This window comes from Sciurus carolinensis, chromosome 1, assembly GCF_902686445.1.
Source record: "Sciurus carolinensis chromosome 1, mSciCar1.2, whole genome shotgun sequence".
In the NCBI taxonomy this organism is placed as follows: domain Eukaryota; kingdom Metazoa; phylum Chordata; class Mammalia; order Rodentia; family Sciuridae; genus Sciurus; species Sciurus carolinensis.
This window is the reverse complement of record NC_062213.1, coordinates 104,462,015-104,486,783: the sequence shown is the minus strand read 5'-3', so window position 1 is coordinate 104,486,783 and position 24,769 is coordinate 104,462,015. Positions and strand designations below refer to the sequence as shown.

At 39.2% G+C, this 24,769-nt stretch overlaps 1 protein-coding gene across 2 annotated transcripts in view; it reads right to left on the bottom strand.

Moving 5' to 3' along the window:
• The window catches only part of Vtcn1 (V-set domain containing T cell activation inhibitor 1), a 185,525-nt gene extending 164,397 nt beyond the window's left edge, over positions 1 to 21,128 (bottom strand). For both annotated transcript variants that reach the window (XM_047559828.1, XM_047559824.1), the window contains exon 1: positions 21,007 to 21,128. The gene's annotated coding sequence lies outside the window, so the exon portion shown is untranslated. The remainder of the gene's footprint in view (positions 1 to 21,006) is intronic.
• Positions 21,129 to 24,769: the final 3,641 nt, after the last annotated feature.

Below are 24,769 nucleotides of genomic sequence, written 5' to 3'. Positions count from 1 at the left end.
GAAGTCATCCACATGCCATTCGTTCACATACTCTAGTTACAGTGATGAAAGAAGCACACTGCTCAGAGACTGTGGTGTGTGGACACTAATTGCCTGGCTTTCCACTTCTCTCTTTCACATGCTATAATAGCCAGGATTCTTTGGATTGCAAGTGACAGAAACCAAACTCGAATTGCTTTGAACAAAAAAAGGATTTATTTGCTCAGTCACTGTAGTCAGTAGGCGCCAAAGGAGTTGACCTCAGGGATCCTTGAGAGACAAAAGTGTCATCAGTAGTCAGTGGGAGACTTTTTTTCTCCTTCTCCATTTTTCACATTTTTTTTTCTGAGTTTTTGCCTTATTCTTTCCAATTGCACATGGGACTTTCTATGCAGAGGCTGTGGGGAAGGGAATCCTGACTGGGTAAGGAAAGAAAAGGCCCCAGATATGGTCAAATTTGCATCATTCCAACTCAGAAGAAAGAGACAACTTCTCCCCTCCAACATCCAACTCTGTCCCAGGGCACAACTGCAGTAGTCCTGGCTTAAGTCATATACCCATGTTTGAGCCAATCATGGCTATTACTGGAGAATGGGATACCTTGATTGACAAAACTGAGGTACCCACTCCTGATACCAGGGAAAGCATGATTTGGTTTGGCACTCTGGTTTGAAGTAAGCAGAGAAGTCAGAGTTAATAGAACAAGTGGAGGAAAGTTAAGTGAGCCAAATCAAAGATATCTCTTTTATCTTTTAAGCTTATGTTTAGAAGTACTAGAGATCTTTAGGTCACTTTAAATGAGACACTTAGGCTACAAGGAGCAAGAATCATTTGACTTTGGAATTATTCCCTATCCCAGAGTAGATTTCTTTCTTTCTTTTTTTTCTTTTCTTTTTCTTTTTTTCTTTTTTTTTTTTTTTTTTTTTTTTTTGTTACTGGAAATTGAACTCAGGGGCATTTAACCACTGAGTCACATCCCCAGCCCTCTTTTGTACTTTATTTAGAAACAGGGTGTCACTGAGTTGCTTATGGCCTTGCTAAGTTGCTGAGGCTGGCTTTGAACTCTCGTCGCAATCCTCCTGCCTTAGCCTCCCGAGCTGCTGGGACTACAGGTATGCCCCACGGCGCTCAGCTCAGAATGGATTTCTTTTGAATAAAGTCCCAGATCCTTGTAAGGCCCTGCGAGATCTGGTCATGCCTACAGCTACTTCGCTAGTCTCCTTCCCTATTGCCCCTAGCTATCCAATGCCCCTGCACTTAGCATTCTTTCTATTTGCAGAAGGGCTATTCCTTCCCTCGTGGCTTTTCATTTGCTGTTCTGCCAGAATGCGCATCCCCTAGGCCTTCCCACATCTGGCTCCTTCTCATAATTCATGTCAAATGTCACCTTTTGGAAAGACTTTCCTTACCTGCCAAATGTAAACTAGCTTCTGCCTCAACTCAGAACAACTTCTCATCATTCTTCCTTATTTCAATTTCACTTGTACTTATCACTACCTCACGTTTCTTTTCTCATTGATTTGTTTCCTTGTTAATTGACTGTCTTGCTCCACTAGAAGATGAACTTAATCAGAATGGGAACCATGTCTGCCTTACTCGCTGATGTGTCTCCCGACCTGAGTACAGTGCCTCCTACACAAGAATGCTTAATAAACACTTGTGGAACCAGCAAATGAGCAGAATGACAGGTGTGTGCTGCTGTAACCAGCAGAACTTCAGGCAAGAGAAGATATTCAGGCTTTAGGCGACATTAATTCAATTTCATTGATACCTGCTTCCCTCCCTGGCTTCCATCCCTATTTCTTCTGCTCTTAAACTGCTCAAAAGTAAATGAGCGACGGGTGTGGTGGTACACACCCGTAATCCCAGCAGCTCTGGAGACTGAGGCAAGAGGATCGCAAGTTCAAAGTTAGCCTCAACAACTTAGAGAGGCCCTAAGTAACTTAGTGAGACTCAGTCTCAAATAAATAAGTAAATAAATATTAAAAAGTTAAAAGGGCTTTAACTTTCAACTTTGGCTCTGTGGTTAATTGCCCCTGGGTTCAATCCCTGCTACCAAAAAAAAAAAAAGTAAATGAGTAAATAATGATCACATAATCACTTTCTGGTCAAATCTAATGATATCATTTTTGTTTATCTTATCTTGATCTTTTTATTGCCCTTGGCACCATTGCCGAATTACTCACTTGATTTTCTCTAATTTCAGGTCCCTCAATTCTGAGATATCTTCTTTCCTCTTCCTACCTCTTCTGCTCTTCTTTATCTCTCCTTGGCTAACTTCACATTTCCCCATTAACCCCAGGCATCTATCAAGCCTCAGTCTGTTTTGTTTGCATCATACAAACACCAACCAGTCCAAAATAAGCTTCTAGAAGCCAAAAGATTTACAGCAACAAGAATTCAGTAAACCAACCAAGAGTGGGAACCAGAATTTGCCAGTGCTATTAATATAAGCTTATAATGATTTCTGCAGGAACTTAACTATTTCAATGATTTATATACTAATAAGCATATAATAGGAGTATTACCAAGAATGTTATCAATCTAGCCACAAAAACTGGTGTCAGAAAATATGATATTAATGCAAAGGAGAAATTCAAATGTGAAGACAAATATTTATGCCTACAGTTATTTATTACTGTCTTTTCATAACAATAAAATGCTTGCAAGGAAAACCAATGTTCAAGAAAGGGGAAGAAATAAGATGCCCTTAAAAATCATGATTGTTTCTCAGGCATGGTAGCTCACAACTATAATCCCAGGAGGATCACAAGTTCAAGACCAGCCTGGGCAATGTAGTAAGACCCTGTCTCAAAATACATGGAAAAATTAAAGTCTGGTTGTAGGCTTCCGTGGTAGAGTACTTGCCTAGCTTGTGTGAGTCTTTGAATTGGATCCACAGCATTAAAAAAAAAATCATGAATGTTTAAAATATTTAATGTATGTGCAAATAATCATGGTATATTGCTGAACAACAACAAAAAAAGAGGACACAGAAAATGTAAGTATATGCCGAATGAGAAAAACAGGGCAATCTTGTTTATGGGTGATTTTCAGTCATGTGAGTAAATATTTTGATTCTTTAAAATATTTTCTAAATTGTCTACAATAAGCAAATGTTATTTTATGACACTAATTTCTCAAAAGAGCATATGACTGCTATATTTTAAGTGCCTTATATAGGTTTCTTTGCATGTATGGTATATTTCACAATGTAATTTTTAAAAGCATAACTTTGGAATATTTGCAAGAACTATTTTTATTTCTTTTTGGATTTTTTTTTTAAAAAGACATTATACATAAAATTCCGGGGAACTATGTCCAACACAGAGGTCAGGGATGTGTCAGTCATCACCAAGACATGTAGAATAACAGTAACTACATTAGGGAGTTGTCCATCCACTGCCCAGGGCAGAAGGAGGAAATAGCAGCTTGAATTCTGCAATCACCTATTAAGTTTCCGTCATTGAAGCTGGGCCTTATTGAGTTAGTGCAGGAGATTGTTTGTCAATAATGGTTTCCTGAGTTTTACAGGCAAGCTTCAGGATGAGAAAACAACCAAAATTACAGATGATGGGATGGACATCTAAAAGATAAGAAAAGCTGATATGTAGAAAATGGGATGCTGATTCATATATTGAAATGCATAATTTAATTATTAGAGATAATCAGTAAATCTTTACATCCACTAATGGAATAAAATACAAATTATATAGTCAGCGCAATTCAGGACTTAACAGGCTATGAGGATAATGCAAAACAATAAAGAACAGCAGCTAAGTTAATTGACCATTTCCATTTTTATTAATTGAGGAACTATCTGGTGATCATTTAAATAAAAAAGAACCGGGTTTTACAGAAAATACATGTTAACCATTCAGATACAATCTTCAGTAAGACATTTTCATCCTGTTATATTATTTTTATATTTAGACCTTTAATATTAAAAAATAAGCATATTAGAACAAGATTTCTAGTAATTCACACTATGGGAGTGAGGCTATAGGATTTGCACATATGTTTTATTACCTTTCATGGAATTTGCTATTGACATCAGACTATGATCATCATTCCTATTCCTGGATTCCAATTTTTTTTTTAATAAAACAGGATGACTGACAGGTTTTATAGTAAGTAAATACTATTTATTTGAGCTTGTAAATTTATCAGTTTCAAAATTACTTTGCTCTTTGGGTAGACTTTGACATTGGATTATGTCAGGGGAAACATCATTTTACAATTTAAACAACAAAGTTTGAAAACTTTTGAGTTCCAGGAGCTCCAAGGTCATGCTTGGACTCAGACTCTGACATTACATCACAAAGGAGTCCCAAGCTTCTAGCTCCAGGAAGTATCAGGTCCAGGTTTTGCCTGCAGCCAGCTCATAACCTTGAAATGTTACCCTTGAAGGACCAGACTCCATTCTACCACACTACTTTTCACTTTTGAAAAATCAAAGGATCTAATGGTCTTTTTGCACTTTTAAAACTGTCTCACAAGGGAAGAAGTTCAAGCTATATCATTAAATGAAAAAAATCAAGCAACGAAAAAATATGAATAATTCCATCCCATCTTGTAAAAACACAAAACTGAACCTAGATAGATAATACAGGCTATATTGCTTTTATAGAAGCACCAGGCACAACTTGAACCACTTTGTGTATATTCACTCATGTTTTACCCACAATCATCCAATGAAGTAGATAATATCATAATCATTTTCACTTTGCAAATGAGAAATCCAATGCACAGCAATGAACTGTAAAATCTATCTGAGGTCTCATAAACACATAGAAAATATTTCTGGAAGTATGTTCTAAAAGTTGTAAAACTATTAGTGATGTTTGCTTTTATGCCTGCATGTAATTTCCAGAAAGAATCTGTATTACTTATGTGACAAATTGAAAGTCCTCATGCTCATTTTCCCATACTCTCATTTAGAGTCTGAGTTGCAGAAGGCTCAGGATCAGAGATCTGACTTTTTTTAGGAATAGGACAATGATCCATTGGGAATCATTTTTTGGGAATATCCAATGATTTGTGGATAGTTCTCTGCTCTGTGTAACATGGAACAATAGCAATTTTTATTTAGTTGAAAGGAAGAAATGATTCTAACAAAACACCCTTAGTAAGAACTTTTGCCCCTAGGACTGTCCCTCTTTTACTAAGTTTGTCTTCAACTTTCCCTACTAGGCTAGGATCACTTTGTCAGCACCAAGCCCCAGATAAAGCCAAGCTTGCAAAAATGTGCTCACTAGGCTCCAGGAGAATCAGGGGTCTGGCGCCAGCTCGTTTGGGTATTCTATTGAACTGCTTATTTTTTATTTGTGTTATTAATCTACTTTAAGTCTCTGTGTTTCATTTCCCCAGTGAGATTTTAAACTCCTGAATGGCAGTTATGCTGTGAGAAATACTTCTTCATTTTTCCCAGAGTTAAACACAGAAAGTGTTTGGTAAATGATAGTTGAAAGAAATCAAGTATGCACATAGTAGTAGATTCCATTCAACTCTCATTTTGTGGTATTTGTTTTCTGTTTTACCTCAATGAGAGCAGCACATTGATAATTAAGTTCATCACTTCAAGATGATGTTCCATTCAAAAATGAAGACTTGGATATATATTCTAAAACATGAAAACAAAAAGTCTTGAGGTATGCCGAGTCACGTTGTGGTGCTATAAGCTACATTTATGTACCTATTCTGCAAAGGTAGAATCCACTGATGAATGTTCAGTAATTAGAGAATGGAAAAATCTTCCATTTGCTTTGCCTTCTTTCCCTTTCTGAACAACTTGGTCCTAAATCCACCAGATAGGGCAGAGCAAGAACGACACCCATCCAGATGGGTAACCTGGAGTGGGATATGAGAACCCAAACAGGATGAAAGCCCTATTGAGGGAAAGGGACAGCAGTGGTGATGGAAGATTAGTTGCAGACAGGGGAATGGATCAAATACATTCATTGAAAATAAGGGGAGCCAAGTTTCTGTTGTAGAAGAGAATTATAAATAGGCAAAGTAAAGCGGCTGGAGATGGACCTCAATGTTAGAGTCTAGCACATATGAAGCCATGTGCTTGATCCCAGACAACAACAACAACAAATAAAGAGAGAGAAGAAAACTACAACAAAGAGTGTGATGTTGAATTGATATTGGGAGCATCAATGTAAACACATGGCATTTTGTAAATATACACAGATGGGGAAATAAATTTAGACATAACGTGTTGAGATATATCTATGTCAATACACATTCTAACACACGTGTGTTATGTATGTGTGCATATATATGTGCACATACATATTTCTTACCTAAATGGTTTTCTGACTTTGTTATATTTTCAATGTTACATTTAAATTCATCTGGCATTTATTTTTGTATGCTGCATGAGATGGGGTGCCACATTATTTTTTTTTTACTAAATTGCCAGCCAATTTCCCCAACACTATTTATTGAATAATTCATTTCTCCCCATTGATCTGAGAGACTTCCATTATCATATATTATGCTGACTGCAAACATCTTAGAAAAGCAACCTTGATCGTCTCATTAATGATAGAGCACTGCTGACACATCTCTGTTTCTTCTGCTCTGACATCTAGGGTGTCAAGGGCCTGTTTCCAAATGATTGTCCAAAAGACATCTTAAGCTCAACACTTCCCAAACTCAACCAATCCTGCTTATCCTCACAAATTTGTGACCTCCACCAGCATTGGCCTAACTGCCAATGATCCTTGTCTGCCTCTGATCCTGCGCTCCCCTGGCCCTTTCTCTTTCTCTTGTCTCTGCAGCTCCTCAGTCATGACTCTTCCTCTGAGCTACTATTACAGCCCTTAAGCTCTTACTCCTTCTAATCCACCTATTCAAGTCAGTTTTTACGCTGCTGTGACTAAATGATCTGAGCAGCACAATTATAGAGGAGGAAAGGTTTATTTGAGGGCTCACAGTTTCAGAGGTCTTAATCCATAGTAGGCCGACTCCATTCCTCTGGGCTTGAGGTGAGGTTGAACATCATGGTGGAATAGTGTGGCAGAGGAAAGCAGCTGGCATCATCAGGAAGCAGAAAGAGATCCCACTCTCCAGATACAAAATATATACCCCATAGCCACGCCCCAATTCCCACCTCGTCCAGTCACACCCTACCACATACATTAATCCCATCAGGGATTTATTCACTAATAGGGTTAAGACTCTCAAGTCAATCATTTCTCCTCTGAACCTTCCTGCATTGTCTCACATGTGAGCTTTTGGGGGACACCTCTCATCCAAACCATAACACCACCCTTTACACTGATTCCTGAATAACAAATAAAAATAACAAATAAGTAAATACAGTATAATACAGGCCTGTCCCTATGGCTCTGCAACTCAGAAACCGTCAAGCTGTGTATTGTCTTAAGCAGCATGGCAGAACATTCAAGCCAGCTGCTCTTTCTTTTACCTGACTTACTCAGCCATCACTCACAGTGAGCTCTGGCCTTGGAACATGCCAAACGCTTCCCCAATTTTGGACTTGTTTTTTTGGCCTGGAAAGCTGCCTCTTCCCTTTTTATCAATCTACCTTTTAAGGTCCAACTTAAACCCAGCCCTCTTCAATGGAAGTTCTAGTTGGAATTCATTATTTGCCATCTATCTTCAAAGTGTTCTCTCTGTGTTATATCATACCATAAGCTTTATATGCCTTACACATAAGTGTTATGCCTCTTTGTTTTCAGACCTAGATTTTAACCCCTAATGGCAGAACCACATCTTTGTACCTTTGACCTCTGTCTACAGCTAGTCATTAGAGACACCTTATTAGAGACCACTTCTTGAGACACCTTGCTGGGAGCTTTTATTTAATTCTCCCTCCCACTTTCTCTAGCTCCCTTCTTTCCTTCCTTCAACTCTGATTTAAAGTGGCAATGCATTGCCCGCACTATTCAAACACTTGGGATGTTGGGATAGGCAAAGTCCTTGTCCTCTGCATTCCATAAGTATTCTTATTTAATCCCATCAGGAACCCTGTGACATAAAGGCTATTATTCTACCTCAGTAAATTATCACTCAAGAGTTGCTACATATTTGGTAAGTGTCAGAACTGGAATTCAAGTTCAGGTCTGTGTGATGGCACTTGTCCCTAGCATCATGCTTTGCTAAAATTTTTGTAACCTGAAGTTTTGTACCTCAAAAGGATTAAGTAGGATACCTCTTTAGGTGCTAGAGAGAAAGGAAAACAATTTTGTGTCACTGTTGAAAAATCTATGAACCCCTTTGCTAGATTCTTAGGAAGTAAATATAGTCACCAAACCTTACACCCACTTTAGGTCTTTAATTCTAACGGAGGGTTGATGTCGATATACTACAGAAAATCGGAAAGAAAGGGAACCCATTAACTGAGGTAGTTGCATATACATACTTTTTTTTTTCATCTTCACAAGAACAATGCAAGGTAGATACTGTTATCTTCATTTTCTCAGGGGAAAAACAAATCCAGGGAAGTTAAATAACTATCCACAGTCACATGGCTATTTCTGGCATTATGTTTTCAATGGAAATTTTATAGACCACATACAGAACTTGTATAAATGGTATCATATTTAAAATTTACATGGAGAAGTTGCTATTTAAAGGACTCCTATGATAGGTAAATTAATTCGATAAATGGTAATGGGAGCTACTGACTTGCTCTTTGAGGTTAAAAAAAAAAAGACAAGTAAAACCAGAGGAAGGAAGAAAGGATGGACAGAGGATGGTTAACAGGTAGAAGAATATAGTTGGACAGGAGAAATAACTTCTTTTTATTTTTATTTTTTGGCAATGCTGGGGAAGGAACCCGGAGCCTTACATGCTAGGCAAGTGCTCTACCACTGACCTCTATACCTGAGACCAGGAAGAGCTCTAATGTTCTAAAGCATATTAGGACAATGATAGTTGATAATAATTAATTGAATATTTCAAAGTAGATAGTAGAAAGAATTTTGAAGGTTCCTAATCCAAAGAAATGATATATTTTGTGATGATAGATGTCAATTACCCTGAACTAATCACTGCACATTAGTTACATGTATTGAAATGTCACACTATATCCCACAAATACAGTTAATATGTATCCACTAAAAATACAAATATATATATATATATTTTTTTTATTGTAAACAAATGGGATACATGTTGTTTCTCTGTTTGTACATGGCGTAAAGGCATACCATTTGTGTAATCATAAATTTACATAGGGTAATGTTGTTTGATTCATTCTGTTATTTTTTCCCTTCCCCCCACTCCTCCCACCCCTCTTTTCCCTCTATACAGTCCTTCCTTCCTCCATTCTTGCCCCCCTCCCTAACCCTAACTCTAACCCTAGCACTAACCCCTCCCACACAAATATATTTAAAAAAAAACTGAATCCTTATCTCATTTCTTATACCAAAATAACTTCAAGATGGATCAAATATTTACATGTAAAACATTAAATCACGGACATCCTAGACAAACACATGCATACATATCTTTAAGATCTCAGAAAGGGCAAGAGTTTTAAAAATACAACGTGAAATCCGGCAGTGTAAAGGAAGAGATTAGTAGATTTGTTTATATGAAAATTAGAGTTTTATATCAAACTTCAGTCCATTAAGCTAGGGCAAAACACAAAAAGGCAATCCAATCAATCGAAGTTAGAGAACTGTTTTCTTTGGTTCTAGACCCTAGGTAGAACTCACCAAATGACTGCATTGAGGTTTGGAGTCCTGTGGTCTGACTGTGTCTTCTACTCCCAGACCTTGCTTGACAAACTTGTGTGGTAGTAGATACTAAATCAAAAGCAGAACTAGGAATCAATGTTCTCTATCCTAGACCATATGTTTCCTGCCAGTGTCAAATTACAACTAATTCACAAGTTAGTACTAGGAGATTTAATGTAGAGAAATATGCAATGCATTATCTCAGGTTTTAAAAATTGAACAAATGGATATGAAATTAGAGCATTTGGCCAGTTTGACAGTGAAGGCTGACTTGATGAATCTGGGCGACTAGATCCCTAAAGCTGCCTGTCGCTCCTTCTTGAAGCAGGGTTTCAATCATAGAAGACAGAAGAAATGGAAGAATGCAAAAGCAAGTGAAATCTTTGAATCTTGGTGGAACTGATTTTTCTGTGCACAGTATTACTTGGCTATTTTTAAAAGATATTCAGTCAAAGGGAACCTGTGACTAAGCTTATGTGACTTTCTTTAGGAAAGTTACAGAATGTATTAATTTAGAAAACATTAGGAATGGTGAGGTCTATAGGAGAATTAAAGTGTATTTAATGTTACATTTTTTACTTGTAAAGCGCATATCCTTTATTAAGCTATTGGGATTTTTTTTCTTGGTAGCTCTGGGAATCCAACTCAGAACCTTGTACCTGCTGGCAAGCACTCTATCACTAAGCTATACTCTCTGTCTTCTATTATTTCTTAAGCATGACAAGCATGAACTTATTGGGGATGTGAAATAACATTTATTTTTATATGTGCTTTTTTCTCCATAGTCATTTGAGTTACTTTGTTTTCTAATGAGACCTTCAAAAAATGCTGGAGTTTTACATCAGGAAGATTGGTGTGACCCTCAGCCTAGTTACCTTTGCTTTGTGATAGAACCTCAGTGTTTGTGGGGTGTGTGTGTTTAAAAGAACAAGAGGTGGGGAACAGAAAGATGGTAGAATGAAACAGATAGTATTACCCTATGTATATGTGTGATTACAAGAATGGTGTGAATCTACATTGTATACAACCATAGAAATGAAAAGTTGTACCCCATTTGTGTACAATGAATCAAAATTCAGTCTGTAAAAAAGATTCTAATAGAAAAAAAAAAAAAGAACTAGAGGTGGGAGAGGGTATATTATTTAAAAGCTTCAGCAGGGCTGGGTTATAGCTCAGTGGTAGAACACTCTAGAATACGAGAGGCCCTGGGTTAGATCCTCAGAAATACGCGCGCATGCACATACACACACACACACACACACACACACACACAAACAAACAAACAAAAAAACACCTGCAACTCTTTGGACTCCAGCCAACTCTGAGAAGATGGCCTTCCCACTTCCAGAAAGATTCTGAGGCGTTAAAGTGCAAGAACGAGCCATGAGACAAGGAGAAAACAATGAGGGGGAGTAGATCATCACATCCACAAACTTGAATAAAAAGGCAAGGGAGAGCGCTCCCAAACACACCTTATCAAGGAGGGCAGTTTCTGGGAGTCAGCCTCATTAGCAAGCCAAAGTGGGTGCATGCAAACGCTCTCAGGATTCTTGGAAATTCTATTTTTTTTTTCCCTTTTCCAAAACCTTTCTTTAAAATTTTTCTTTTTTTTTTTTTTTAGTTGTAGTTGGATAGAGCACCTTTATTTTTTTTATATTTATTTTTATGTGGTGCTGGGGATCAAACCAGTGCCTCACATGTGCTAGGCAAGTGTTGGGGGCTGTGCCAGCCAGAACGGCGCCTGATCACATGACAGTGAGGAGGTTAATTGACATAAGCACACTCAGGTGATTTATCACTGGTCTATTCAGTTAAGTCCATGCACACAATGCGTGCACAGGTGTTCCTGAGCACGCCTGCTTGGGCCTGCTCGTTTTAACCCTTGCCATGATAGGGCAGCTGGCTCCTCGCCTGATTGCAACTGGCATGGCCCCGCCCCCCACCTCCTGGAGGGAATATAAGCGGGCAGTGGGCAGGGGCGCCACGTTAAGAGCAGCAGCTAGCAGAAAGAAGCAGAGTAGAAGCCATTAGCAGAAAGGAAGAAGAAGAAGTGGCAAGCAGATAGAAAGCACCTCTGAAAAGAAGCACCTCAGATAGACGCACCCTTAGTTCACAGGATGCAGGATGCACCTTTAAGAAGAAGCAGCAGAACTAAGAAGAAATAGATCTCTGATAAGCGTAGAAGCCTCTTTCTCTAAAACTTTCTCTCTAAGCAAAGTTTCTCTTCCTCTAAGCAAAGTCTCTCTTCCTGATAAGCAAAGTTTTTCTTCCTCTAAGCAAGGCCTATTTTTCTCTCAAAGTCTCTCTTCCTCTATGAATTAGTGAATATAGGAAAAATAGTTTATTTTCAGGCCCCTCTGATAAATACCTGCACAATTGTTGCCGCGGGCGGCGACAGGTAAGCACTCTACCAACCCCTCATGGAAATTCTTAAAGAGTGAAATTCAGGAATGATTGAACTTAGGGAAAATTAGCCAGGGGCTGGAGTAAAAGCAGAGTGTGCTCAGTCATTGCATTTTGGGTATAGATGCCAATGAGGCCTCAGAGTGAAGTCTGAATATTACATTTTAGTGTTCCTTCCAGGATTTTTGTGAATCCTAATACTGTCATACCTGTAGCAGAACTAATTATTCCCTCTAAAAGTTAGAGTCAATTGGTATTTGAAAATGGCAGTGATATTGTAGGAGGCCAAATGTGAAGAAAGGGATGTGGGTTCTCACTTTGCAATTGCAATGAACAGTGAGAAGCATGTGATTAAAAACAAAAAAACATCCAAAAGACTGCTTTTACGATCCTGGTTTCGGACTGGGGAGATAGCTCAGTTGGTAGAGTCCATGCCTCCCAAGCATAAGACCCTGGGTTCAATCCCCCGCACCGCAAAAAAAAAAAAAAAAAAAAAAAAAAAAAATCCTGGTGTCAGCAGCTTGGGAGGCTGAGGCAGGAGGATTGCAAGTTTAAAGCCAGACTCAGCAACTTAACGAGACCTTGTATCAAAATAAAAAATAAAAAGGACTGGGGATGTGGCTCGATAGTTAGGTGTCCCTAGGTTCAACGCTCAGTACCGAAGAAAAAAGAGAACAAATATCCTAGTGTTGTAATTTGTATCTGGAATGGCCTTCGAAGGCTCATATATTAAAGGTGTGGTAGTTTCTAAGCCTGTCTTCCTTACTTTCAATAAAATAATGACAGACGGAACTTCTTCGTAGATCAAGAGAGGTAATGAACACCAGAGTCCTTGGGTAATGGATTGTCCAGTGAATTTAAATCTAAGCAGGTCACATGCCAAACACACAGGACCTCCTGTCCTGGCACAAGCAATGGTAGAAATCCTGAGGGTCAGGGGCAAGAGTTGGGTGTGTTCAAGACCACTGACACCACAAAAATGGCAGATATCAGAAGTGAAATAACAACAGCCCCAGACACAATTCTGACAATAGCTCACACTTATGGATTGCTTACTAGGTGTCTGGCATGGTGCAGACCATTTTACAGCATTATCTCATTTAGGAAATTGAAGGGGAGATTGTTGGAGAACTTTAGAGTCTTGACATTTGAGGTCATTGTATCCTAAGGCATATGGTACTTCAATAAGAGTGATTAAATGTTTGAGAACCCTTGAGCAACTGGGAAGCATTACCAATTGTAGGACAACATAGGTAAAACTGCTAAGCTGTGAGTGAAATAATAAAAGGAAAAGTTTACTTTTAAAAACTGTAGATATTATGATGGAAGATGGTTGATAGGAATGCATAGATCAGGCTCTCTGTGAACGAGCTCTGGAGCAGAACACTTCATGAAAGCTCCAGCTTCCAGTCCAAGAGCAGGTTTCTAACTCCCTCCAGCTGCTAAGACCAGGGACAGGCACCAGGAAAGCCTATTCAAATCAATAAGGAATCCCAGGGCCAATTGAGACAGTCACTAAACAGCTAGGAAGATAAAGGCCTGACCTTAGTCCAGGTCTTCTGTGAAGACTGTAAGTGTCCTCTTATCAGCCACAGGGGTCACTTGACCAAGAAAAAAATGTGAGGAAGTGTGCCCAGAAAACTGCTGAAGAAAATCTTCCCTTGATAGATGGACAATCTAGGGAACAAGACTATATCCAAAAAGATTGCAACCAAGAAGAAAACTCCTCTTTAGGATTCCCAAGGTAATCCAGCATCACAAAGAGATATTTTAACAGGGATTTAGAGGTTGTTTTTGCTGAAAACAGTGACTCTTCACTTAGGCTTCCACAAGCCCTGTGAGTAACTGAAAGCAGGATTAAGCTTGGCATCTCAGTCCTCATTTTTTATCTGCCTCCTTTACTACCTGAGACTTTCATGAATGCATGTAGCCATGTTAATCACTTAAGGAATAGTCATCTAAAAACTAGTAGTGCAAGGTTTATTAGCCCTCAATCTACCTAATCTATCTTATTCCCTTCAAGATTGAGGCAAGAGTCAGGCATGGTGGCACAGGCCTGTAATCCCAGCAGTTTGGGAGGCTGAGGCAGGAGGATGGAAAGTTCAAAGCCAGCCTCAGCAAAAGCGAGGCACTAAGTAACTCAGTGAGACCCTGTCTCTAAATAAAATACAAACTAGGGCTGGGGATGTGGCTCAGTGGCCGAGTACCCCGAGTTCAATGCCTGGTACCCATCCCCACCAAAAAAAAGAATGAGGCGAGATATGCAGCATCCTGTTTCAGACTCCTGAAGGTGGTACACAGAAGTCTTCAGTCATTATTCTACATCTTCCAGGAACCGTGTGGGAGGCACTTCACTCCACAAGACTGCCCCAGTCAGTCAGGCAGGAACAATCATCCCCTGGGAACTGAATCTCTTACTTCTAAGATCACAGATCTGATAGATAACCATCTTTAGTCACAAATAGAACATGCCACCTCAAAGGATCAGGATTTCTCCGGAGTTACTTTGCAGAATCAGAACTGAGATAATGATCAATCAGAACACAGTTTGACCAAGACTGCGTAATATTTAGTCCCCTGCCCTACAGTTCTTCTCTGTGTAAACCTAAGACTCCCATCAGCACCTCAAAGCAGAGCAGAGGTGCTGGATCTCACCTTGCCTTCCCAACATGACCATATTGATTAAAGTTCTTTTCCTGCTTTTCACCATGACCTTTTCTGTTTGGTTTTTGGGGTGAGTGGCCAGAATGGTTTGTTGGAACCCCAGAGTCAGGCCTCTGTTCTAGGATTCTGGTAACAATATGATCAAGATATGAATTGGTCCAATCACAACAGCAGTCTCTAGGCATGCAGAAATTGAGGATATCAGAGTGGAGTTGAAAAGGAGCAAGGAGGGATTTGGTGATCAAACAGTGTAGGAGAGTGGATCACAAGCAATTATTACATCTCCTTCTCTTCATGACCTAATTCCAACCACCCTTCTTCATGAGAATTGGGTGGGTTCAGTGATTCTAGCATAAATATTTTGCCCTTCCCTACTTTGGAACTGTGAGTATAAGGCTTGAGTTTTCTGAAGTAAGGGAAGAGGTGGTTGTGGATGGCAGTGACTATGTGCTTGAAATGGGAAGGTGGGACCAAAGAGAAGCCACATGGATAAGAACATGTTTATTCAAAATACTTTCTGCATACTGTGGGCAGCAAGTTGATTATCACAGAGAACTAGATTTTCTTCCCACTCACCCCTCCAGACCAACCCCCCACCCCCTGCCCAGACAGGAACAGGAAAGAGCCAAAGACATTGACTCTTGAGGATGTCCCAACTGGATTCCCAGGAATAAACTTGGAAATCTTAGAGAATTTCACTTCTGGATGAAAGAGAAGTTGAGGGAGTATAATTCCCTCAAAGGAAATGTTCCCCTTCTGTGAATGGGATTGAATCATCTTCAGGGAAAGTTAGCACACAGCAGAGCTGCATGACTCTTCTCCCTTCAGGGAGAGGTTCACAAAGTTTGCATTGCTTGGAATTAATGAGATCACCTAACTAATAAATATCAAAGTCGTGATATGTCTTGACCTATATGCTTTCTGAACATGATAAGGGAAAGGGGAAGATAAAAAAAATAGGTATAGCATTGAGTGCTCTGCATAGATGGATTAAACGAGTACACTGTACACAATATTTTCCCTAGATTGCCTTCTGGAAGATCAGTGATTATCAGTATCTATTTGAGGAGAGAGTTGTCAAAACCCTTTGACTAAGGGAATAAAAAGAGACCATGAGCCTGATGCAGTACTCCCAGTGACTCAGGAGGCCAAAGCAAGAGGATCACAAGTTCAAGGTCAGCAACTTAGTGAGGCACTAAACAACTTGTCAAGACCCTGTCTCAAAATAAAAAATAAAAAAGGCTGGGGATGTGGCTCAGTGGTTAAGTGCCTCTGAGTTCAATGCCTGGTAATCCACTCTCTCCTGACACCACCCCATTCCCACCCCCACCAAAAAACCAGAAACCATGAGCCAGGAACAGTGGTGCTCAACTTTAAACCAAGCAGCTCAGGAGACTGAAGAAGGGGGATCTCAGTTCAAGGTCAGCCTGGGAAGGTTAGTGACCCTGTTTCAAAATAAAAAGTGAAAAGGGTTGGGAATATAGCTCAGTGGTACAAAAAGATCATGAAATTATGTATAATTTCTATCAGAGAAATTGGAGGTAGAATGATTTTTCTTTCAGTCTTGATGCTATTAACAAATACGCTCTAAAAATAACATACAATGTTATGAAACAAGAAAATAGCAAAAGCTGTGAAATGACTTTAGGCAGGTTTTCCCCCAAACTTCCATCACTCCAGTGATAATACATTCAACATTTTTGTTCTGTCCTTGTACTTGATATTTTTCTTTAAATAGGTGTGCATTTTAAACTTATGTATATATATTTTTAAAGAAAAAATTGTATATCGTGGCTATAAAAAGAAAAACAATATCAATTTCCATAAATACAAGGTAAGACTATATATAAGTATTTATGTAATAAAAACCAAAACGATGTTGTAAAACTCTACCTACATACTATTACACCCACTAAAGGCTGCCAGCCTGAGGCCTACTCTTTTTATAAAAGGGTGATTAGGTAGGGATTGACCTACAAGATCCAAATGGAAATTTTTACTTGAAGTAAAGGGCAGGACTGAGAGAGAATTGGAAAGGGAAGAATTCTTTCACTGTGAGATTCAATACCATTTGATGGAAATGTCTGAGTACCAGTGATAAACATCTCCAGTGTCACTTAGGCCTGAATCATGACTAGAGGGCTACAGACTGTGGGAAACACAGTTCTTGACCCTCCTGAATCAAGTAAAATAAGAAGGGAAACCAGAGAAAGAAGATATTTTTAAAAGTCTTTTAAAAAGTTTAGGAAAATTTAGAAGCAGAAAGGGTAGGAGCAAAAGACACACAAACACAAGGCAAAACACAGGGTTGAAGGGTGACCTTATGCTTGAGAGGAAAGGGAGCTCATGAAAAAAAGAAACAATACTAATTAAAGACTGAAGGGGTACCATGACATTACATCCTATTGACACAGCATGAACAGAGATGCAGAAAGTTACTCAAACAAGGGCTGAGTCTGCAGACCACATGGATGGCTACTCATTGACCTATGTTCTTGAGGGAAATGGAGGTGTGAGAGCCTGACACCTGTTTGTGCCCAGTGAGATAATCACAAGGCTGAACCAGCTGGCTGAAGTAACAGGACCAACTGGCCTGTCAGGTATTTCAACTACTTTAAAATAAACACATTCTTCATTTTCCCTTGGGAAAAAAATGGGAATTAGTCCAGCTGAGTTTTACTTCTCAAACAGTGGTTTTGTATGTGGAATTTGAATTGCCCATCACTTAATTTGTTTTTCTAGAGGGTAATAAAATGTAATTTATAACTGGTAGTTTCAGTGGCCAGGGAGAGTGATAAAATTCCAAACTCAAAGCATTGGTATTCAGTCCCTTTAGCTATTCCGCTATATAATCTAGTTTACAGCAAAGCAAAGATGGGTCACTTGGGGCTCCTATAGTTGCCATTTATACCTCAGAAAATAATTCCTAATGATCGGGGCAGGATAAATAAATAGAAGACCAATAAAGCTCAAGGTAAAAGCTACGTTTAGATCACATCAGAAACTATACATATACACATATGCTGTCTAACATAAATTGTGTGATGTTGCCTTAAAAATCCCACCATCTGGATATTAGTCACTCTGACATAATAAACAAACATATAATAAAATGTATAATATAGAACATATTTTATGTAATATGTAACACACAAAATATCTTTTAGTATTTTATCTTCATTTTTATTTCATAAAGTTAAATTATGATTATATTTTAATAATTTTATACCTTGTATATTATACATTTTATATTGTATATTTTTATATATCATTTCTTTTTAAACTTCACAATGGTGTTTCTCAAGTACTGTTCCAAATATGGCTTTCTGAATTTTGAGTTCCTTTCAAATTTGCTTTGTTTTCACACTAATGGAACAAAACATTTATGATAAGACTTCCTGGATTTTAAGGTACATTTGAAAAAACAGTCTTTACGTGCATGTAAAGAACTGATCTGTGGAATATTCAATTATGATCTGTAGAATATTTTCACGTGCATAACTTCTCCCTGCTCATCTTCACCATGACCCAGTGAGGCAGGTGGACTTTACAGGGGAGTTATAGGCAGCAAGATTAAATGACTAACTTAAGTGCGCGCAGCCCATAAATGCAAGTGCCATTTAAAATGAGCCTGTGTTGCAGCTAGCATATTACTAGGGGAGGAGAGGCTGGTTGGCCCCTCTGAGACTTCACAAGTGGCCTTACTTTATTGGATCTCCAGTTGTAGGATCTGTCTCTCGTTGTCAGTGTCTCAGAATGCAACTCTCAAAGTCAGCTGAAGCATCCAACCCAAATCCATAAGAGACCGAAGTCTAAACCAGAAGACTGGTCCATTTATTGTGAGAACCATTACTGCCCTGTGAGCCAGTCAGAATGCAATTGCTGGCACTACCATGTATTCTCTCCCTGCAGGCAGAATTACATGGGATGGCAAACTACAGTCATGTGACTGCGTGATGGACATGACGGGAGGGAAGAAGGCAGATACTGAGGAGGGAACAAGGACAAAAATCACATGTATTGATACTTAACAGAGTGCCTTTCATTACTATCATCAGTTATATTATTACCAGAATTTATTGTCATCTGTCCTTTTCTAGAAAGGAAGAACTTCAGACATGAGGAGTTTAACTAACTTGCCCAAGCCTTTGTTTGATTTCATTTCTAGGTACTGCTTTTGAGATGGTGTTCTCACCATTGGGCCAGAGGCCAGCTGCTCTAATTACAGCAGAAGGGAGAAGAAGCTTCTTGTTGGAGGAGTGTCACTTGTGACGAGTAGGTCTTTCTATGAATTAAAAATCCAACATTAAGAACCAGGTAGATGCTTCTTAAGTCTTGACTCCTAGACTGACAGCATCGTTGAATTTGTTGTGAATTTATTGAAATGATATTCCTTGAACTGTGGCCTTCTCTCCAGGTACTCTTATGTAATGGAGCTGGACAAGAAAGGGTTCAAAACCTGAATTTCAAATTTTCAAAAAATTTAAATAGCAACATAAATACCCTATTACTAATATTTAATTTGATGAGCAGTAATGGGGGCCCCTTATCCTTTTTCCTTTTGTGATTTTATAGCTTCCACATTAATTTTTAGAGGCTTAAATATATCATCTCTTCATGACTCCATAGATTTTAATTATCAAAGCAGCTACCTCAATTTTTACCAAAAGCAGAGTGACCTTATTTTATAACTGAAACAAAGCCCATAGCTTGGTCCCAGCAGCAGGCAGTTAATAGGTCATTCCATAAAGATTTATATATACTTGGTGGACAGAGGAGAATATCAAATAGGGTCAGTTAAACTTACGGGTTCACTATTTTTAATCACTTTAGCAAGTTAGTATTTCCTTCCATTAAAGGCTGTATCCTGACCAAACAAGGTTTATTTTCATGAAGACTCCTCCCCCCAAAATCTTAAAAAACAAACAAACAAACAACAACAACAATTTAGAGAATACTAAATTCAGCAACTGATTTTAACACTCCTTCTGGGGGAAACAAAAACAACCACCAAGTTTTCTTTTGTTTTGGCATGAAGGTGGCTTCACTGTGGACTAGAGAAACAGGCAGTGTTTCATAATTGTGTTTATGCACCTGACATAAGAACATATTCTTCCAAAATGAAAGCAAAAACTAGGGCAGAAATAGCTGGGTGTTGGAGCGAGGTGGGCATGTGTGTAGGAGAGGCGAGGAAATTCTTCTATTGTCTTTTAGATTTAGTAATATCAGTATCAACTTATCTTCTGACTCACTTTGTTGCTATGAAATTCTTCAGAAAAAAAAATCTATGATGAAAATCCTCAATTCTGCACCTCATAACAACACTCACGATGCTCTACCCTAACAAAATCTGTCACCAGTGCCTCTTCTGCGATCCTTTCTTATGTGCATTTTCTCTCTGGAATAACAGCTAAATCTGGAAAAGGTCTTGGCCACAGCTCACTGCTTCAGTGACTACCTCAAGGCCAGCTGGGGACTGACAGTCTCAGACCCCGGCCAGTTGCCACAGATGCAATTGCTTTGAAAAGCAGATTCTCTTCTCTGCTAACCTCATGCAGAAAAATGAAAATGGGAAATACAGTGATATTTTATTCAGTTTCCTTCTGCTCGTTCTAGGAAATAGAACCAAGGGGATATATGATTGGAGCAAGACGTGGCTTTTCTTAGAAATAAACATTCCACATGTAGAATCAGTACAAAATGCAGTTTAGAGAGTTTTCTACAAACACATTAAGTGGCCATTCTTCATCTTCCTATCACCGAGGGACTAGGGGGGTGGCAGTGGGGGAGGCTGGAGGCTAAATGGTTGACATTTAGAGAATAGGCCTCATTATCCTCATTTAAAAAATAGCAATCAAACATGCATAAGCTTTATAAATTGTAATTTTGTCATTACAGACAGAAGTATCCTTTTAAGCATGTTTTGGATGAGATATGAAAAAAATGTGATTGTTATGGTGCAGAGATATATTAATTAAGAGTGTTAGAATTCTCTGTAATGTAGAGTGTCCTTTATTAGCAGTCCAGAGTCCAGAGTGCCTATCCTCACAGGTAAAGACACGAGAGGCTGCCCCTCAAAATGGGCAAGATCTAAATGGAAATGGAAGAAAGCAACTGTCTCCTACCAAACAGAATCCACATTGTCTAGTCCTGACACAAGAACACTGCCTTTAATAGCCTGCCTTGTTCCTGGCTCTCCTTCCCCAACAAACTCATATTTTTGGTTAGTGTTTATTGTACCTACCTGAGTGGATGTGTCCCCAAAATGAGCTCCTGGCATCTGTGTGACTCAATGAGCAGGCAGGGGACCCTCCCTCCCCGGTGTAATCCCACCATGTCCTCACTGCAGTCTCTTCACTGTGAGAAGGAAAGATCCTGGCTCCCCACAGCCCAAACATCATGTGAACCAGCAGTAAATACCATCCAGATTTATCAGACTGAGAGAGATGCTGCTTATCTCAGGGACAAGAACTCAGCCTCATGGAGCCAGACTCCAGAATGGGCATCAGATGAAAGAATTCAGGGCCGGACCAGACCTACCTGAGTGGTGACCCAGAAAGCTAGCGTCTTGGGAGGGAGGCGAGTTCGTATGATCCCTGACTGTCTCATCAGTTTGGCTTCCTACTACTCCATTGTTTTGGGGGACATTTCTTTGCAGTTTCAATGACAGTTCAATGGAATTCCTTATCTCTAAAATGAAAATGTTCAAAAAATTTGTAAGAGATAATGTATGTATATTACCTAGTATATAGTAACTCAGTAAATGTCAGATATTATCAGCAAAGGTAGACATGGATTTTAAAAAATCATTAATGTATTTAATTGTACAGAAAAATGGATTTCATTGTGGCATATTCATACATGCAAATAGCATACTTTGGTCATATTTGTCCCCTATTATTCTCCCTTAACCCCTGATTCCCTTCCTCTAATAGACAGACATGGATTTTTCAAATAACATCTGGTGTGTAGCATGGTTCTTGTGTCTCTAAACCCAGGTTCTTGGGTGGGCAAGTGGAGGGATACCTTTAGCTTGGCTTTAAATTATGTCTTTTACTTCAGTTCTGCAAATGTTGATTTTGTGTTGGGTTAATTTCTGTGCGATGGAGCTGGCATGAAGGCAAGATGAGTTCCCAGTTGAGCATTTTCCCTTTATGCTCTGCCTGGTCTCTACAAGCTGTCTAATGAATATTTATGAATCAGTATTAATACGTGTCTACCTGAGAGAATTGCAGAGCAGTAACATCTGACCTTTCATCCTGTCTCCTCTGTTTTCTGGGTTTCGATAGCAACAATTACAGTTGTAACATCTATTTTTATTAAATAAGGAAAGGGACAAAATTAGGAAAATGAAAGGCTTGGGTGCACTTGGCGGTGCTGCTTTTTTAAACGTGTATTAACTATTAACGTTAACTTTGTTCTGGGCACTCTGCCAGCTGCTTTCCTCATGCTCTATCTTTTAGTCATTACAAAAACCTACAAGGAAGTTATTTTAGCTTTGCTGAGGATCTAAGAAGTTCTGCAAGTTACAGATCTGTGAATGGTAGAGTCCTAATCTATCAACAGTGACAGCTATCTATTCACCTCTCAAATATTTTTGGAACACCTAATATGTGTTATTCACTTTGCTAGGTGCTAAGAGTATAATGGTGAACAAAGACAGACCCTGTCCTGGTCTTCATAGGGCTGCCAGCCTCATCAGGGAGGCTGACAAGTAAATAGGCCAATACTTAATATCAATGTAGAGTATGGGGTACATATGAACCCCACATGTTTGCAGTGCCTGCAAAGGCCCAGGGGCAGAAGACAGCCGGAGTCTTCTGGGGATCTGCAAGGAGTTTGCTGTGGTGTTCAGTGCTATCTAATAAATAAAGGTACAGGTAGATTCCTGTGGCCTCTTAGGGGAGAGAGCCACTACCTCTGCCTGAGGAGAATTAGGTCAAACATGATTTAAAAAAAAAAATTTTTTTTAGTTGTAGATGGACATAATACCTTTTTAAGATTTATTTATTTTTATGTGATGCTGAGGATTGACATGATAGGCAAGTACTCTACCACTAAGTTATAACTGCAGCCCCAGGTTAAACATGCTTTTATTGGAGAAATTTGTGTTGTCAGACTCTGATGTTTGGCAGAGCGGTAATAAGAGGCTCTGGAGATGGTTATGTTCATTTCTTTGATTAGAGTTTTCCGAAAAGCAATGGAACTCAAGGATTCTTTAGGGTTGTTCCTATTCCTGTGCTCCAACATGAGGTGAGGGGCAGCCCAAACTAGGTCAAATAAAACATTGTATGTGCGTGTGTGAGTGTATGATGCATATGAGATCCCAGTGGAAGATCCTGAGTCCCAGAGGAGCAAAACATCCTTTCTAATAAAATCAGTTGACCCTGTAGACCTAATGTCTTGTGCCAGGCTGTGTTCTTGAGCACACGGGTACAAACTCATTGAATTTTCATAATAACCCTAGGAAGCAAAAGCAATTACTTCTGATGCTTCAGAGGAGGAAACTGAGGCACAGAGATGTCAAGTAAGAGATCCATGCTCACGCAATGAGTAGGTCACAGTGCCTGCCTGTAAACCCAGGGCAGTGTGGCCCTCCAGTCTGTGCTCTTATTCACCACTCTGTAGTCCCTCCTCCCTTGGAAGTACACTGGCACTGTCAAAAGTCCATGAAATCATTTATGTAAATTATGAAAGGTAAGTTCTGTTCTCTGGCAGCACATGAATTAAAACTGTGTATGGGCAATATCATGGATAAACCTACCACCACCCACACCTGCCCCAGAGTGTTTGACACATTACTTCTACACCTTTGCTCAACAACCAAATGTTGCAAAGCTTGTGACCTTTGGTGGAGCAGTCAACAAAGGCATCTACTCAAACTTGGTGCACTCTTAGGGAAGTGGAGTTGCTGCTTGTAAGGGCCAACTGTACCCAAATGCTGGCTCCTCCTCAGAGAAGTCCACAAAGTCTCAGACTAAAGGAGATAGCCGTGACACAATGGCAGTCATTTCTTCCCAACAATGTGCCTTAGGTTTCATTATGTGTCCAGGTTCCACTCCAGAAGATTGTAATTTAGAGGTTCAAAAAACAGGATGGAACACACGGATTTAAAAGAAATGTGGTGTGCGATTCTGCTGTGCAAATAGAAGAGAGAACAACTAGAATTGATGATTGAGATGAAGGCGGTGAATCTGTCATTAACAGAGAACAGCAAAGAATGCCTAACACCATGGTGATAATGATAATAATGCATTAAGACAGTTGAATTGGTGAATGAATGCTTCCATATAATCTTGGGACTTAAGGGGTTCCTATTTTGCAATTTCATTAGAAATAAACACATTTGAGGGTTTGGAGTTCCCAGCCTCTGCTGGGAACAACCAGAGGATTGTTAAGAGATCCATCTTTTATAGAAAGTAGTGACCTGCCTTAGGTTAGTTCCTTCTATATCTCTCACCCATAATTGACTCTCAATCTTGTGGCTTCTAGTCCATCTTCCCTACAGGCTTTATTCAGAGTGCTCCCCGATGTTCCTTTATCTATATCTCAGCAGTGCATAGTTTGATTGATTGCCTCCAATTCCTCAGTTCTGCAATATTTGTGTGTGTGTGTGTGTGTGACTAATTTTCTACTGCTACATTCACCAAAGTGAACCTAATGTCCAGTAGCTACCATGACTATCATTTCCTCTACTACCTGCAGGAATCACTGGTGCAGGAGTTAAGTCAGGAGAGAAATTCAGTTTAGATGCAGAAAATTACTTTGTATGAAATAACTTGATAGACATTTGAGGAGCCTTCATTTCCCCCAAATTCATAGAAATAAGATATTGTCTTGTGGTGACACCATTTTGCTGAAAAATAAGAGAAAACACTTAAAGACCTTTTCATTTTCCTTGTTATTATAACAATAAAATTGCTACTGTGGAAGTGATACAATTAATTTTGTTTCCTGTTGGTTACTGATTCTATCTTCAAACAGAAGCTTTGGCAAATCCTTCTGGG